The 17,706-nt window shown below is 38.2% G+C and overlaps 1 long non-coding RNA gene across 1 annotated transcript; it reads left to right on the top strand.

The window, feature by feature from the left end:
- Nucleotides 1-9,172: 9,172 nt before the first annotated feature.
- LOC120740736 lies at nucleotides 9,173-16,833 on the top strand. Its single transcript, XR_005697481.1, has 5 exons — nucleotides 9,173-9,379; nucleotides 11,164-11,196; nucleotides 15,472-15,631; nucleotides 15,851-16,474; nucleotides 16,660-16,833. It is a non-coding gene; the product is annotated as an uncharacterized LOC120740736 (long non-coding RNA).
- Nucleotides 16,834-17,706: the final 873 nt, after the last annotated feature.

Raw genomic sequence — 17,706 nt, 5'->3', positions numbered from 1 at the left:
GTGGCATTGGGTAGGTTTTCCATGGCTTCATCTCAGATCAGGTCCAATAGTTTAGAGCTGAATAGAACTACTAGTTTTGCAGGTTGTGATTTACAGGTTAAAGGGATGCAAACACCAGAGTACAACTTCTAAGCAATTTTAGACTAAGTTCTTCATAGTGTTCTCACATTTATGGGCTCAAAATAGCAAGTGCAAGTATGGAAATACACAGTTTGAGACACAGCATGAGTTTGGAAGGAAAGTAGCCATCAGTATTAGACAAAAGGTCAGGTGAAAATTTATTAATAGCCACTGTTATTCTTTCACAGTTTCGTATTGGGCCAGTACTTTCCCAGTTATTTTGTTCCAAGGTATGATTGCACTAACAGTCCCAGCTAATAAATCCATAGTCTCCACCTTTACTATTTTAAAGGTTTGCTTTTATTTCCTGTTTATATTGTAATGACAAGTAAAATAAAATCAACAGTGTTCTTTTGGAGTTTCATTGTTTTTATCTGATCTTGCATTTCGGTGATGAGTCAATGCAAGTTAAACATGTTACAGCTTTCATTACTTGTCATCTCTCTTTCCATAGAATTTCCATTTGTACAGTTGGCAAGAATGTGTCTAAAAGACTTAACGAAAAGTGTGTCTCCTCATATATTTTCTCATTTTAACTTTTACTCTAAATGCATGCAGGTGTGAACAAAATATGTTGTGACAGAATGTTTCTCAGAGCAATGCAAAGATCAGAGCTGTGATATTAAGGGTTGAGGGGGAATGCTGTAAAATGTTTGGCCAACAAATTTAGCACTGTCACCCCACATGCAGCAGTTAATCAAAGTATGCCTGTATTTGGCAAAGGGTGGTAATACATAACAAGATTATCAGAATTAGCATATACATCAAACAAGTATTTGTTGGTGTCTGCAGAGCATTCACCATATAATTTTATTAACACCCTCACTCATCATCTACATGTATACAACCATCTTTTCTCTTCCACTCATGCCATGAGTAGAGTCAGAAAACTATTAAAAATGTATTTTATTTTTTTTGTTTTAGAGATCTTACAACATGACATGACATACATGGACATACACTTATATCAAATCTGGGGTGGGATCTGGTACAAAGGCCTTGGCTGGAAAAAAATAACAGTAATATAAAATCTCCCTTGTACAATATTTCTGTGGAAAAAACATATTTGCCATTCTATTCAAATTTGTTAATTACATCACAAAATTTCACTCTTTGGGGGGTGGATGGCTTGGTTAGGAAAATGAGCTACATAGATGCTTTAATTTTGGGTGTCAGTGGGAAACGTTTTAGCTCAGCTGATTGGAAGAAACTTTTTTTTTTTTGCTGAAGGTGCTTGTAATCAATGGAGCCCTGGATTAATAAACTGGAGCTCTTTTTGTACAGAAAAAAAGAATTAGCTACTGCCAAGGCTGAAATTTCTCTCCACATCATACATGATTTGGGACAATGAAGATGCAGAAGGTTATCTGGATTAGTTGTGATATTTTCTTGAGAACATCATGAAGATTTTTGACATTTTTCTTATTTCATATCCATGAAATAACCTGGGAAAGTACTAGCCTAAAGCTCTGTACAATAAAATGAATGAAAGCTACAAATAATCACAAGAAAAAAAACAATAGAAATGTATAATACCATTAATAATGATATCATGCCAAGTAAAAGGAAGGCTGGTCTTCATTCTTGGATGAAGAAGAAACTTACGAAACTATGAGCCTACAATCAGAGACTGCAAACAGCAGTGCGTTCAGTAAGAAGCTAAGTCTGGAGCTCATTTACTGCTCTATATGTACAGTGAGGGAAATGATTATTTCATCCCCTGCTGAATTTGTATGTTTTGTTCAGTTTTTACTCTCATGGTAGTTTCACTTTAATGGATGGAGAATCCAGACAAATCATATATTTATATATTTTATATATTATTTTATATAAAACTTGCATGACACTGAGTGAAGTAAGTCGCCTACAACCCACCCAGAATTCTAGCTCCTGCTGACTGGTTGTGTGCCTGTGGCACATAGAATCAATCAATCAGTCAATTACAATACATCATGCACTGTCTATAACCTTTTAACCAAAGCTGCTAACAAAAAAACAATGCTGTGTTTGTTTCTCAGAGCTCACCATCAGTTCAGAAATATTTCGCTTGTGTTTTTGGTTATTGTTGAAATTCTTTGGATGCTGCACAGCTGGGGCTAGAACTCTCAAACTCTCCAAGATAAAGATGATTCATGACTGCAGATTTCAATAAGAAATATTCAGTGAAGGATGTCCTCCTGCAGGTGCTGTCTTACAGCTTAAATCATCTACAAACAGCTCCGATGCCAGACAGCGTTTTGTGTGAGTAGGTGTTCACATTATATTCACTTTTGCACATCCTTCATGTATCGTGTATCCTTCTGATCTGAGCAAACATATGAAACCAGACATGAATAAAGGTCATTTATTGCCAGCTGTGCCTCACCTACAACACATAATCACACGTCCCCTCCCTGCTGCACCTCTTCAGCCTAACGTGACACAGCAAAGAAGGAAAAACACACATTTGACCTTGTGTTTGCTGGATGTGGGCTGGTGGGGACACTGATGCATCAACACATTGTGCCACAATAGTGTAGACTGATAAATTGACACTGAAAAGCCAGTAAGCATAGCCACCCATCTACAATGACTCTCAAGGATTAGATTTGCAGTCTGCTCAGTCTGGGCATTAAAGAATGCTTTAATGCCCAGACTGAGAAGAGATGCCATTAGTCTGGACTAACACAGACAGAACTATATGTCTTCCTATATATTTTTAAATAAATTTCTCTGTCAGTACTTTTATGTGTACTTCACCGACTTGCAGGCTGAAATTATCTTATTGAGTCAAGCTTCAATAAAACTGAAATGCATTCCCTTCAAATAGCTCTCCTCTGTAAACACATTTTTCTACCTATTTTATCTGCAATCATTCAGACACAACTGAAAAGGCTGATCTCATATGAACCAGTCAGCAATGTGGGGAAAAAAAACAGCACCAAGATTTCTGCCACTATGAACAGTAGTTTTCTTTTGTTGTTGTTGTTTAGTGGAATAAAAAACACTTCAATACAACTATTCATCTTTAAAAATATTTCCATATTTCTTTAATGAAAATGAAAAATATCCGTTGCAAGCTGCTGCAGCTCTAGCGTCAGTGCCAGGTGATAATCACTTCAGTGACACAAATACTTTATATCCCTTGCTATCAACTTAAGTGAAGCATTAAAAACCATTTAAACTTTTTAGCAAATTTCCCTTTGTTCCAGATCATTTAAGACAGGGATGTCAAACTAATTTTACATACTGGACCACATCCAGCCCACTTTGATCTAAATTTGGCCGGACCAGTGAAACTGGTTTCTTCTGAACAGAAACCCACAATGCACAATGGAAAAATGTTGTGTTGACAGTTTAGCATCAGTCACACAGGCCTAGAGAGCAGTTGGAGATATGTGCGTAGGTTCTGGTCATAAGGGAGAAATGTGCGCTTGCAGACCACTTGGCGAGCAGTTCCTGGACGTTGTGTGTGAAACTAATGACAATGAGCCTGCTGCACCAAAACCCTCTTATAAGTCTTCTTCTTGCAACATCTCTAGCTTATTGATAAGAATGCCTGTTTTTTGCATGTAAGATGCTGACTTGTCTGCACTCAATAACCACATAGTGACTTCAGTGATGTGCAACACGAACCAGAAATGGAGACCATTCAAATTAAAAGCTGTACCTTATCACTGAAATCAAAACATTTCAAAATCTGCACGTTTCACTCTGAAGCTGGTTTGCATCTCACTCTTTACAGTTTCTCAACCATTCCACTCAACCGGTTACACATTTTTCCCTAGTGACTAGTGATTGCATGGGGTCTCTAACCTGTCTATACTTCTCATCTAGGACAGCTCAAAATAAGACACTGTAGTTTTCACCAGGTTTGACATATGTAAGGTGATAAATGTGAGGTGATCTTGTGGTTCCCTGGAACAGACTCCATTATATTTCTTTCTCACTCATACATTTGTGAAGCCCAGTATAGTCTTTTCAAAATTAAAGGATTTAGGAAATTGCCTTTTTTTTTGCAATGGTTAACTAACCAAATTAAGTATTTTAAACCATCCAAATAATGACATGGATCATTAGGATTATAAGTATGGGTACGGTTTTAAAGGAACCATTTAACGATCCCTTGAGAATATCTCCTCTGGGGGGGATTAAATGACTCCCAGAGCTTTACATTTCAGCAGTTACTTATATAACGACAGAAGTTTATGATATATAAATAATATTAATGAGAATCACTTTAGAGTTTCTCTATTGTACCCCCGTGTGATGTTTAATTAGAAAAGGAGCTGTTGTAGCTATTTATTATTCAACATTTTATTACAAAAGATCTGCTTTCACGTCGACTTCTTTCTCTGTCCTCACCATTTCTATCTCCACTCTTTATGTCCTTTGTTTTTTGGATTTGGACATTTCATTTTCCCACCTGTGTGAAAACACTACAAATTTCTTTGCAAGCTCCTTTGACTACAAATTGTATTAGCTTTGTGCTCGTCTGTTTTCTAAGCACACACTGCGGCTGCTCTGCCACACGGAGCGTGCCGCTGCTCTCATCTTCAACATTTTCCGGCAATAATGAATTAAGCTTAAGAACCAAAGTGCAGTTTTACAGCTAGATGGTCCAACATGTCCTTTCACAAATGTGTTATAAAAGTCAGAAAAAAATCACTCAGAATTTTATCAAGCTAAAGTATCACTCAACACAAGGGCTCTTAAACTGCTTCTAGCCAGGGATCAAAATGAAATTCAGCCTGGGACCAAAAGAAAAATATGATTCTGTCACCACAGCACTCTGTCTCGTTACAATTTATTAGCTCTCGCATCATGCGGGAGCACTGCTGAAACTACAGCTTAGGCAGACAATTACAAGCTTTTTCAATGGGTGAGCAGGAGTAGCAGTTTCAATTTAAATGCACTGAATTGTACAACAAATTCAAAACACAATATATCTCTTCAATAATTAAATTATGGATTTATAAAACAGAAGAAGAAAAACACAAGGTGTTTTTTTATGATTATGGATATGTTCAGTTTTTACTGGTGCTTCAGTTTTTATTACTGGAGAGACAGTACATCACAAGTATCTCATATGTTTTCAGTTTAACGGAACAGGTGACTTTGAAACCCACAGCATACGATTCACATCATTTCCAATAAACCATTCAGTGAGTCACGGTGGTTTTCTCTGACCCTAATCCCCAGATCAGATGACAGCTGGCTGTCTGAGTGGGAGTTTTGCTCTGTGTGATATCACTGAATGTTTTTCCTTAACTCATCTCATTTCAAGATTACTGTATTTATTACTGTGATTACTGTGGCTCCTATATCCTTTCTCTGCTCTCTTTCCTTTCACCCTCAACTTGTTGCGGTGGATGACTGCCCCTCCCTGAGCCAGATTTGGCTTCTACAGTTTCTTCCTGTTAAAAGAGAAATTTTCCTTCCCACTGTTGCCAAATGTTTGCTCACACGGGGTCATATTATTGTTGGTGTTTCCTTCTAATATTCTAGGGTCTTTACCTTACAATACACACCACCTTGAGGTGATTGCTGTTGTGAATTGGCGCTACATAAATATAACTGAATTGAATTGAGCCCTTGTGTACAGAGGAAGGAGGTTTTGTCAGTCTGAAAGAGGACATCCCCTTCAAACTGGATTTGATAATAATATAAAATGATTCCTAACAAAAACCTGGTCTTGATTTTCTTACCCTTCCCCTCCCTGTAAATGTCATGGTTTCAAGAGTTTTGGGGGATTTGTGAAAAAAAGAAACAAGCAAATGTGGTGACGATGCATTTTTTTGTTTGCTCATATTAAATTTATCTTTGTGTGTGATCATCTGGTTCATTTAACCAGTGTGCTCGAGTACAGTTAAACATATCATGCACTGGACCACTTGAAACGATGAACCCAGGTGCAGTTCACCTGGCCTCTATGCCCAGAAACACAAGTTCAAAGCTACCTTGAGGACAGTTGCATCTGTGAAACTGAACTGCAAACTGGAAATATGTAAGGCTTGTGAGGCAACCATGTTTAGTCACTAAAAGCAACCCCAATTAAACCAGAAAACACATAAATCCAAAAACCTCATCCTCTGTGAGAACGCCTTTCAAATCTGTGTGTGCATGAGAGGAGATGCTCAGGATAAAGGACACTTGAGCTGTGTCCCAAAACGTCGGCTGCATCCTCCGGAGGCCGCATTTGAAGGCCGATTACGTCACAGCCAGGCGACAAAGGCTGTCCCAATTCGTCGACTCCTTCAAATGCGGCCGACAAATGCATCCTTCATTTCCCCGAATTTGAAGGATGGGTCGGGTGTGTCCTTCGTGGCCCACCATATCCCAGAATTCATAGCACGGCCCAGCCAAATTTCAGCTGCCAACAATGGCGGCCGCTACTAAGTTTTAAAATTACTCCTATCAATCTTTCTGGGCCACAAAATAAACTTTTAACATATTTTAAGGCGAGAAAGTAGCTGTGTAAATTACAAATATCTGCTTGGTTGTGCCAACGTTTTCGGAGACGTCTGTTACCCACCAGCTTGATAGCAAGCCGGGGGGTTCAATGGTCACTCCAGCCGGCGAGAGCAGCGGACTCCTGGCTTCATCGTTTTCAGACCCCCCGCTCTTTCACTACTCAGGTTAAACATGATATAAGTCACTCGGATAACTTAAAAATGTAATTGTTTGCCTTTTTTCTGTGTTTTATTTGTTCCGGAGTAAATCGGTTTGGCTGTGATCAAAGTTATTAGATTATTAGATTAAATAAAACTTTATTAATCCATCGGGTGGGTTCCTCCGGGATTTTCACACAGCTGAATAAACGTTAAACAGAAAACTGATTAAACAGAAGTGTGAGACGGTCGAGAATTTACGCCAGTGTTCTGTTATATTTTAGATAGCAAGGAGCAGACGGCCGAGTTTATTAAACTCCCCCGACACAGCGGTGACGCAAATCTGAAGGCTAGACCATCCCATTTCACAGCCTCGCACTTCTGGCCTTCTTGGTCTTAGAAGGACCCAGCCCACGTAGACCGCGAAGGCCGGGTCCTTCAAAGGATGCAGCCGACGTTTTGGGACACAGCTTTGGTGTGACTTGGTGTGGTAGAGTATCACTTCCTGTTCCTGCTCAAACACAGTGGTGTTTCTGAGTAGCTTATCTGCTTAGCAATTTAATTAAAAACTTTTTAATTCATTCTTTTTTCATAGTATAATCTTCACGTGCTTCATCCGAAGCACACTTTCTGTGTACTCACTGCCTAATTTATAGCCAAAGTATTCACTCATTGTCTCTGTACTGTTTCGCTAGCTTAGCTTAGATCGTAGCCGACTCGTTAGCACCATGGCTACTTCACTTCACTTTCTTGCTCATTGTGTCAGATGTTTAGTTACTCCTCGGCCTCCTTTAGCACCCAGCCAACATGTATATATGGGCCCCACCTGGTTTTTGCTCGGGCTGGATGGGTACCATGTGGGCATGGTCTCAAACTGGGCTTTTTGTATGGGGCCTACTTGGGTTCTTCACATTAAACCCATATGGGCCATCCCAAGTGAGCACTTTTAGTAGGTCCTAGCTGGGTCAAACATGGGAAACACTTAACTTGGTCCAAAATGGGAAACACATGTTGGACCCACTTGGGTTTTCCACCTGGGATAGAAATGGGCAAACACAGTCATTTAAGGATAGGCTGTTGTTGTGTGCCCCAGGTGGGGCAAAGTTAGGTAATCAATATATGTTTTAGTATCGATGACACAGGTGGGGCCCACCTGGTCGAACTACATGGGCCACACATGGGCAAATGCAAGTCAGACCCTGCATTGAGCATTGAGAACCAATTTCAGCTCCAGAAGTGTGTGCTGAACCACGTCAAAACTTTCTGCAAAGATTCTATTGCCTTTTCAAGGTTTGAGCCAAAGGAATAAATAACTCTCTTTTATAACCTGCAGACGGCACCCATGGGGTACCATTCTCTAACAAATCACCCTAACTTTAACATATTTGGCACAACCTCAGTCTATCACTTTTGCTACCCTTACGCACAGTCAGATGTTCTTTACCCTTCATTTTTGACCCTCTCCGTATTTAGCCTTGGCTGGCAAATGTACTCAAAGTCCACACTGAGACCTCAAGATGTTATGTGTTATCAGACACTACAACCCAGCTGTCAAGTGAGACTATAGGAACTTTGGTGTTTTTGAACATTCAATGTTACTCAAAACACTCTGCACACTATTCCAAATAACTGGTTACTTTTTAATTTTAGATTTCATTTTAAGTACTTAATGTGAACTTTCAGCACTCTGCATGGTAGGCTGCATGGTGAGGATCAGATAAGATAAAATAAGGACTTCATAATTCTTCTTAGGTAAATTCACTTGTCACAGCAGCAATAATAAGTGATTAAAACGGACACAAGAGTAGAAAAAAAGAAAAGCAAAAAATACAAATAAAAAACCTAAGATAAAAGTGAATTACACAGACAAAATCCAGATTTTGCATTTGCAAATTAAGGATTACTGGTTGTTCAAACAATTAAGACTATTTACTTGAGCAAACATGCAGTTGAGGATTTTTAGTAGATCAGACACACTCTACTGTATTAGAGAAAAGACAGTTAGCTACATGGAAGATGGAAGTTTTGGTTAATCAGATCCAGTAAAGCTCCTGAAGTATATTACCAATCTGTTAAAATGTTACTCTTCAAACTTGTGCCCTCAAATTATATAACCAGAAATAATTTATATTATCTTTGAACTAGTGGAAAGGAGAGGGAATGGGGTCTTTCAAGCAGTCACACTTCAACTGTGAAACTCCCTTGTCCTTATGGTGTATTGACACTATTGAAACTTTTCAAAAGCAGTCTAATGTTAGAAGAGCTTTTAGGTAAACTGTTATTCTTCTTCTTATCATTATGATATTTTTATTAATTATATTTTTATTATGATGTTGATTTGGGTGACAATTTTTGATAAATATTATATATTAATTTTTTAAACATATTAACCATCCCTATGCTTAAACTTTTAAAAACAAAATTGTTCTTTTAAACTTGTGCATTGTTTGACTTTTAAAATTTTTGTATCAGGTGTAAAACGACTTTTTAAATAAAGTTGTTTTTAACGTGAGCAGCTCCTATTGGCTCGTTTAAAAAGAGGGCGGAGCAGATTGCACCGCCTAGCGTCTAGTCTTCGCGGTCTTTCGTCTGTTGCGGCCTTTTCTCTCCCTGGTGTTTGAGAACATGGAGGACAAAAGGATACCAAAGAATCGAAAACTATGACAAAGGTAAATACTTAAAGTTTGATACGTTTTCATCAATGGTTATTTTAGTAACTTTCTATAGTCGTCCTAAACGGTATAAGGGGGAGAAGCATAACATCTTTAGTTAGCAGGTAGAACTGGGTTAATTTACTGCATTGTCTTTGGCAAACATAATTTAAAGTTAATTACAAAACTCTTACTGCCTATGTCTGTGAAGGTTCTCAGTTATCCAGGTCATCGTAGTCAAAGGAGCTCTTTGCAAGCTCCTTTGACTCTTACTGCCTATATTCTACTCAATAAAGTTCATCTTATCTTATTCTGTTTTCATTGCACCATTCTCTCTATACAGTTTTTGAATTTACACACTATAACGTACACGGCAGTTTTTTTTTCTGTGCTTCTGCAACTGTTTCTTAGGTTTTCCTATAAGGTTTTTGTAATTAATTTAAAAAATGTATATTATTTTTTGGCTTTAGTGGATTCCCGCTCAGCTAACTCGGCCATTATGCACTACCCAGTAAACAAGATGGCTGAACAGTATTTTAAATGTCTGAACATGAGCTAGTCATACCATGTTACATAATATTCATGTGCAGTGTAGCAAGCTCACCTTATAGGGGTGTAAAACATGAGGCGTATGAGGTGATTGTTTAAATTACAGGAGTAGATGTCTGCAGCTGAAACGGTTTTCTGATCTGAACGTGAACCTACTGGTCACGTTTACGGTAATGTTACCAGATATGCATTGTACTATAGGAAAACGGTGGTGGATCAGTGTGCAAAAAGCCCCCAAAAGAAACACACAGCTTCTTTAGCTCAAACACTGTCTGATCTCTTAGATACTGTGCTGTTCCATCTAGGTATTGGTTACTGAGAAATGTTAGGTCATTAATTAATTAAGAGAGTGCAGCTGTTCAGATCAGATGGTGAAGTAGGAAAATGCAGAACATGAATTACAATTACAAAGCTTAAGTTTAAAACAATTATTATATATTAAGCATTTTTTTTTGCTCTTTTTTAAAAAATTCTTTTTGCTAATAATGGACTCAATTTTATTATCAACTTCAAAGACCTATTAAACTTTTAAACCATTAAATCCAGGAAATTAGATGCCCGTAAATGTACAAGACCCTCTTTATGGCTTGTATCCCCAAATATTTAATAATCCTTTCTAAAAGTACACAAATTTTGTTCTTTTCAGTTAAATAGTGCATGTTTAATGTATTCTTGAGCAGGTAAAAAATCCACTAAATTAGTTTTTGCATATTTTTAAGTATAATCAAATTTTTATAGTTTGCAAGTACTTTTAATTTGGAGATTTTGCCACTTGATTTGAAGTTTGGATAGTGCTTTAGTGTATAGTGGATAGTGTAATTTGTAAATGTTTTGAACTCATCTGGATTCTTAATAATTTAATAAAAAATTAACAAGCCATGTGATAATTTGAAAACCACTAGGGACCACGTATTACTATGTCACCAATTTTTTACTTAAAGGAATTTAGGATTTATGTCTGTCAAGTCACTTGACAGTCACCATGTCAAGTCAAGTCATAAGTCACCATTTTGATATATCTTCCTGTGACTTTAAAGTCTGTCAGCTAGTTGGATACATTTTTGCACTGCTAGTGTTTGCTGCTTGAATTAGTCAGTTTATCATATAAACACATGCAGTGCCTTTCAAACTTTTAATTACACTGTTCATTTTGTGCATTAGTAAGAGAATCTTTTATATTGAATTATCCTGGGAAAAAACAAAAATGTTTTTATTTTCTCATGCACTTTCTTTCATTTCCTTATCACGTTTAGATTCTTCAAGATCACAAGCACCATCTTTGACATGTAAGTAACTTTCATATTATTTGTATTACTTATTATTATTATTTTTGAAAAGTGATGGTCTTTGGGGCATCCTTTATTTTATTTTTTACTGGTATTCAATGTGTATGTATGTATATATACATATATATATATATATATATATATATATATATATATATATGTACACACACACACACACACACAGGTGTATATGATCAATTTTAAAATTTAACATTTATTTAAATTTCCATCTTTTATGCTAACAATAATGCCAACAGTGTTCTCTTCACTTGTCCCACAACTCTGACAGTTTTGGTCCTCTGCTCTCCTCACAATTGGCTGATTTCCATCTGAGCTGCTACTGTCAACTGCATTAAACTGATTTTACATTGCCTTGTTATTCTAATCTTTATCTGCGTTTTGGACTCCAAACATTCACACCTGCTGTTAGTAACCAGAGCTCACAAGAGTGTAAGGCGTGTTGTTCAATAAAGTGATCGATGTGTTCACTAGCTGATTTAAATAAACCGGTAACTTATTAAATCCATATTTTATAGGAAGTACATTACTGATAAAAGTGGTAATAAACACGGTGACCAATAAAAATTAAAATTTCCTGTTATAAAAAAAAATACTGCTGTGAGCTCGGTTTTCTAACACCAGGTGTGAACATCTACAGTCTTTAAGCTCTGGTAAAGATTTAAAAATAAAAGCATTCAATAACATACCATTAAACACTAAATTAGTTTGATGGTGTTGACTGCAGCAGCTCAATGTTAATCAGCTCATGGTGATGGGAGCAGATGAGCGTTTTTCATCATGGTTGTTAGTGATGTGTTGGTCAAAATGAAACGGCTCTTTGAAGTGAATGACACAAGCATGTGTTTTTGTTTTTTTCTCTCACTCTCTCTCGCACTTTTTCCCCCGCCTCACTCCGCAGCAAGCCTAGTGCTTTGTGCTGGGAAGAGGGGGGAGGGGCGGTAGTTACACACGCAGTAGCACAGGAACAGAGCGGGAGGGAGAGAGACAGAAAGAGAGCCAGGGACAACAACGTCACATTACAAAGGTATAGTGATCATGCACAACCATTTTCAATTGCAGATGATAAAGGACTCAGAAAGTTTATTCATGCAGGCCCATATGACAGAGAATATGCATGTTCTTTTTGTTTTCATATTATAATTTATATTTGTGTTGTGGTTTGCAGTGTTTTGTGTTGTTTCACTTTAAATTAGTTTAAAAGGAAAAAGCTGAAAATTTAAATAGTTAAAAGTTGAAATGTAAATAGTTGTTTTTTGTATTATATGATTTATTTATTACATTTTATGTGGAGAGAATAAATAAAAGTATATTTACGGTGCCCGATAGAGACAAAGCACGTACAAACCCCAAAACATGTAAAAACTCTATAGCATGTACAAAACACAACAGAAGTGCTCCAGGATGCTAGGCACAGTGTTGAGCTTTTGTTACCTAGTGGCTACACAAGCCAGGAAGTACCAACGACCGGATTTGGTGTGTGGTAGTAACAGGTAAATGAACAGTTTTTGGAATTTTTTATGAATATATATGAGTGCTTGTGTATAAATACACAAACAATACACATATGATTTCAATTGTGTAAATTAAGTGATCTAGATAGCTCTGTTTTGGAAGTTCAGTTAATGCTAGAAATGGGTTTTGTAGTTTGTACATGCTTTGTCTCTAGGGGCCACCATATACATTTATATATAAACATATATAAATAAAACCACGTTTCTTTTTTTACGTTAGTAATTCCTTTTGTGCATAATTTTATATTGTTGTTAATAATAAATTAATTAAAGCAACAAAACAACCTGAAGAGCCAGTTGCGAGCCGAAAGAGCCGGCTTTCTAAAAAGAGACGAAAATCCCATCACTAGTTGTGTAATATGCTGGTATTGATATGATCAAAAATGAACTTAGTTGTTTTGTATTCTATAGAATATACATCTATACATCTAATTATTAACGAGGCTTTCTGCTGATGTTATCAATTAAAAATTTATTGTTTTATTTTTAAGCAACAACTTTTTAGTATGCAATCAGTCCATGCTGTACAGGACAGATTTGTAAACTGTGCATACAAAAATAGACTATTTTACAAAATTGCTCTTTCAACAAATGTAAATCACAGCAGATTTTTTTTTGTTGTAGGTGCACTGTCACAACTAGAAATGTGGGGGGAAGTCCTCAAAATTGAAGGCAGAACAGGAAAATACATGGAAATAACAATTTTCCTTTAAGCACATCAGTAAAGGTCGATCCAGATACTTGATAACTGTTGGTATAGGTATGACATGAATTTGAATCTCCATTATCACAGGTTTTAATTGGGAGGCAACATGCAGATATACAGGAGGATTATAAACAGCAATTCCTATTGCATACAACTGTTTTAGAAAATACCAACAACACTGTTAATTTATCACTTGCTGGTCTATAGACTTTACAGTGTGGATGGAGGGAAAATCCATCTGGCTCCACTCTGGCTGAATTGGTGCTACAAACAACTCTGCGCTCGGCTTTCCTAGCTGTGTGTGGATTTAAACGTACACATCCAAATTTTGACCCTATTTTTCTTTCTTTTAGCTGATTGGTCAATTTCATGTCAATCACCAATTAAACAATCCAACCAGAGAACATCTCCAGAAGTTGATTCTGTTCATCTGGACGTAGCATTTTCAGTGGGAGAAAATGCTGCAAGCGCTACGTCCAGATGAAGAGAATCAACTTTTGGAGATTTACTTACCTGGATGATTGAGCATGCATCAAGACAATCAGAGAACAGATAAGTTTGGCTGTTGGAGGGCTGCATTACGGAGCTTCAGGTCATGGAAGAATAAATTCCCTTTTACATACCAGAGCAGCATTTTTCTTCATTAGCTCGAAGTAAAACAGTCTGTGCGTGTCAGAGTTCAGTGGTTTTTGTGTCACAGGGCTTATGTGTAAAAATCTGGCCAGGGACCATCACATTACACTGCTATCATGTTTTTCTGTTGCTATCATGTTTCTTTTCTGAGATGTTGTTACTTTTATGACAGATGTAACGAGAAATCTTCCAGAAAGTTAAATTTTTTTTATGGTAATGGTAAATGGCCTGCATTTGTATAGCGCTTTTCTAGTCCCCAAGGACCCCAAAGCGCTTCACACTACATTCAGTCATTCACCCATTCACACACATATTCACACACTGGTGATGGCAGCTACATTGTAGCCACAGCCACCCTGGGGCGCACTGACAGAGGCGAGGCTGCCGGACACTGGCGCCACCGGGCCCTCTGACCACCACCAGTAGGCAAACATGGGGTTATTATCTTGCCCAAGGATATTTGGCACGCAGCCAGGAGGCAGCCTGGGATCGAACCACCGACCTTCTGATTAGTGGCTGACCTGCTCTGCCACCTGAGCTACAGCCACCCCTTATTCTAATATTCTAATCAAATATTTGATTCTGATAACAGATAAAGATTTTTTTTTAACTTTTGTTCTGCTATTTCATAGTTTATACAAATTTTGGCCAATTCCTATTTATTTTATCCCTTTAGCCCCCAAAAAGTCGCCAGCGACAGGTTTTTCCAAACCTGTCTCGTCAAACCTGAGCTCTGCCAGGGGCCCAACACGCCTGGACTTTTAGAAGAAAGGAGATGTCCGAAAATAAACCACAGGGTCAAATACTTGATTTTGTTCAATGTTTTAGAGTTATAATTTGAATTGACTAATTTAAATATTTTATTCATGTACATTTTGATTGCCTTTAGTAAAAATGGCAAAATTTCAATTTTTTTTTCCCTGTTATTAATCCTTGATTACATTCATATAGTATACAGTAGAGGAAAAAACCTACCAGACCTACCAGTTATCCTGCGTAATATTATTGGGGATAAGGGTTAAGGAACCGCAATTAATTTTTTTTAGTTTAGCTTGTGTTTACTACCATATTTTTTTATTATCACCACACAGTAAACATTAAGTAATATGTAAAGCGTCCATTTATCCTCCATTCCGGTCCATTATCTTAAGCTTAGGCTGTTGCCCCTCGACCCAATCCGGTACTAAGTATAGAGGCCCAGACTTCGCTCTCTCCAGGCACTTGGCCCAGCTCTTCCGGGGGAATCCCAAGGCATTTCCAGGCCAGCCGAAAAACATAGTCCCTCCAGCATGTCCTGGGTGTTCTGGGTCTCTTCCTGGTGGGACGTGCCCAAAACACGTCACCAGGGAGGCATCCTAACCAGATGCCAGTATCTAATCTGTCCTTTTTGTATGTTCCCCTCAGGTTGCCATGGTAGCAGATACAGGGGAAACAAGTGTAGACGATGCCACAAGAAGGATGATGAAATTCCTCATATCACCTGAGCTGGCTGTGGAGTACAACATGCTTGGCCGACATGGGAAAAAAAAGTTCAGAGATTTGCGTCTTTTTAATGTTGTGTATGGTAAGTTAGTTTCACTTGAGACATTTGAACTTTAGAAAACTAAACTTTTTTAATAAAGTGTTTGAAAGTGTAATTGAGAATGGTTATCATGCAATTTGTATATATTTTTTGAGGCAATAAAGTGAAATAAACATTGTTCTTTGCAAATCATCACCAAATGAAGTAAGCTAAGATTAACTTTACTTTGGCTTGCCCATCTTTCTTCTTCTTCATTTGCAGAGGCACTGAAGAATTATTTAACATCAAAAGTCAACTTCAAGAAGCAGAGAAGGCTCTGTCCAAGTGGTTCACTGGAGCTAAAGACAGAGGAGGACCGAGGGCTGCAAGGGTACAAAATAGACTTACGGCTCTGTAAAAATACAAAACAAGAAACCCTGCTGATTCAAGATAAGCTTTTGAGTTTTCCATCTGACTTTTTCCCCATGTTGCTACAGTTCCAAATATCTAAGGAATTTTGCTGTAGTTTGACATTTCTAGTTTTTAAACGTTTACGCACTTTGGAATACAGTTACGTAAAATCACAGTTGTTGGACAAAATAAATGTGAAAAATGTTGTTTTGTGTACCCTCGTGATTTTTGAAATGGTTTTATTTACAAATTAGATTTTGTTTGCGGTCAGCTTTAATATATTTGGTGTCTTTGTGTCACAGAACCCGTATTAGCCGTCTAAAAAATTGATTTTGTGACTGTTTTACTACATGGGGCCCACTCAGTGCCAGAACTTAGTCAATTCAAACTAGAAGTAAGATGCAAATACAGAACCTACTGCTAATGCCATTCCAACTTTTTAGCTCATGTTTTCCTCATGTTGTACCCACTAAGAACTTGAAAAATGGGGCCTAGGTGGGTTTCAGTGTACTTTGCCCAGTTGGGGTTCATTTAGTTCCCAGATTTTACCAATATAACACCAAAATGGGCTTATAAAATGGGGCCATTATGGAACCCGCGGACAATCCCACTTAAAACCCACTTTTTAGCCTATGTTGTTCCCACATGGAACCCACAACAAACTGAAAAATGGGGCCCAGGTGGGTTTCTGTGTACTTTGCCCAGTTGGGGCCCATTTAGTTCCCAGATTTTCCTAACATAACACCTATATGGGCATTTAATGTGGGGCCATTACGGAAACCGCGGACAATCCTATATGGGGCCCATTTTTCAGCCCATTTCCAAACCATATGGGCCCCACATATAAATGTTGGCTGGGCAGTAATGATATCTATAACAAATGTAGCATATTTGCAGCTCTGGAGGCCAGGATTACTGAATTGGAGACTTGGCTTCGCACCGTTCATTCACCTGTAGCTAGCCAGGCCCCTGTAGCTGGTGCAGCTAAAGATAGCGTAGGCCCCGCTAGCTGTTCCCCGGCAGACCCCAAGCAGCTGGGGAAAGAGAGCGGCTGGGTGATGGTGAGGAGGAAGCATAGTCCTAAACAGAAGCCCCAGGTACACCACCAACCTGTTCATGTGTCTAACCGTTTTTCCCCACTCGGCGACACAAACTCTGGTAATTGGTGATTCTGTTCTCGGACATGTGAAGCTAGAGACACCGGCAACCATAGTCAATTGTCTTCCAGGGGCCAGAGCAGGCGACATTGAAGGAAATTTAAAACTGCTGGCTAAGGGTAAACGGAAATTCAGTAAAATAATAATTCACGTCGGCAGTAATGACACCCGGTTACGCCAATCGGAGGTCACTAAAATCAATATTGAATCGGTGTGCAACTTTGCCAAAACAATGTCGGACTCTGTAGTTTTCTCTGGTCCCCTCCCCAATCAGACCAGGAGTGACATGTTTAGCTGCATGTTCTCCTTAAATTGCTGGCTGTCTGAGTGGTGTCCCAGAAACGATGTGGGCTTCATAGATAATTGGCAAACCTTCTGGAGGAAACCTGGTCTTGTTAGGAGAGACGGCATCCATCCCACTTTGGATGGAGCAGCTCTCATTTCTAAAAATATGGACAAATTTATTAAACCCCCCCAAAATATGACTATCCAGAGTTGGGACCAGGAAGCAGAGTTGCAGTCTTACACGCCTCTCTGCAGCTTCTCTCCTCCTGCTACCCCCCCCCTCAA

This window comes from Simochromis diagramma, unplaced genomic scaffold (assembly GCF_900408965.1).
Source record: "Simochromis diagramma unplaced genomic scaffold, fSimDia1.1 OVJJ01000433.1, whole genome shotgun sequence".
Lineage (NCBI taxonomy): Eukaryota > Metazoa > Chordata > Actinopteri > Cichliformes > Cichlidae > Simochromis > Simochromis diagramma.
This window is presented reverse-complemented; position numbering and strand designations above follow the sequence as displayed.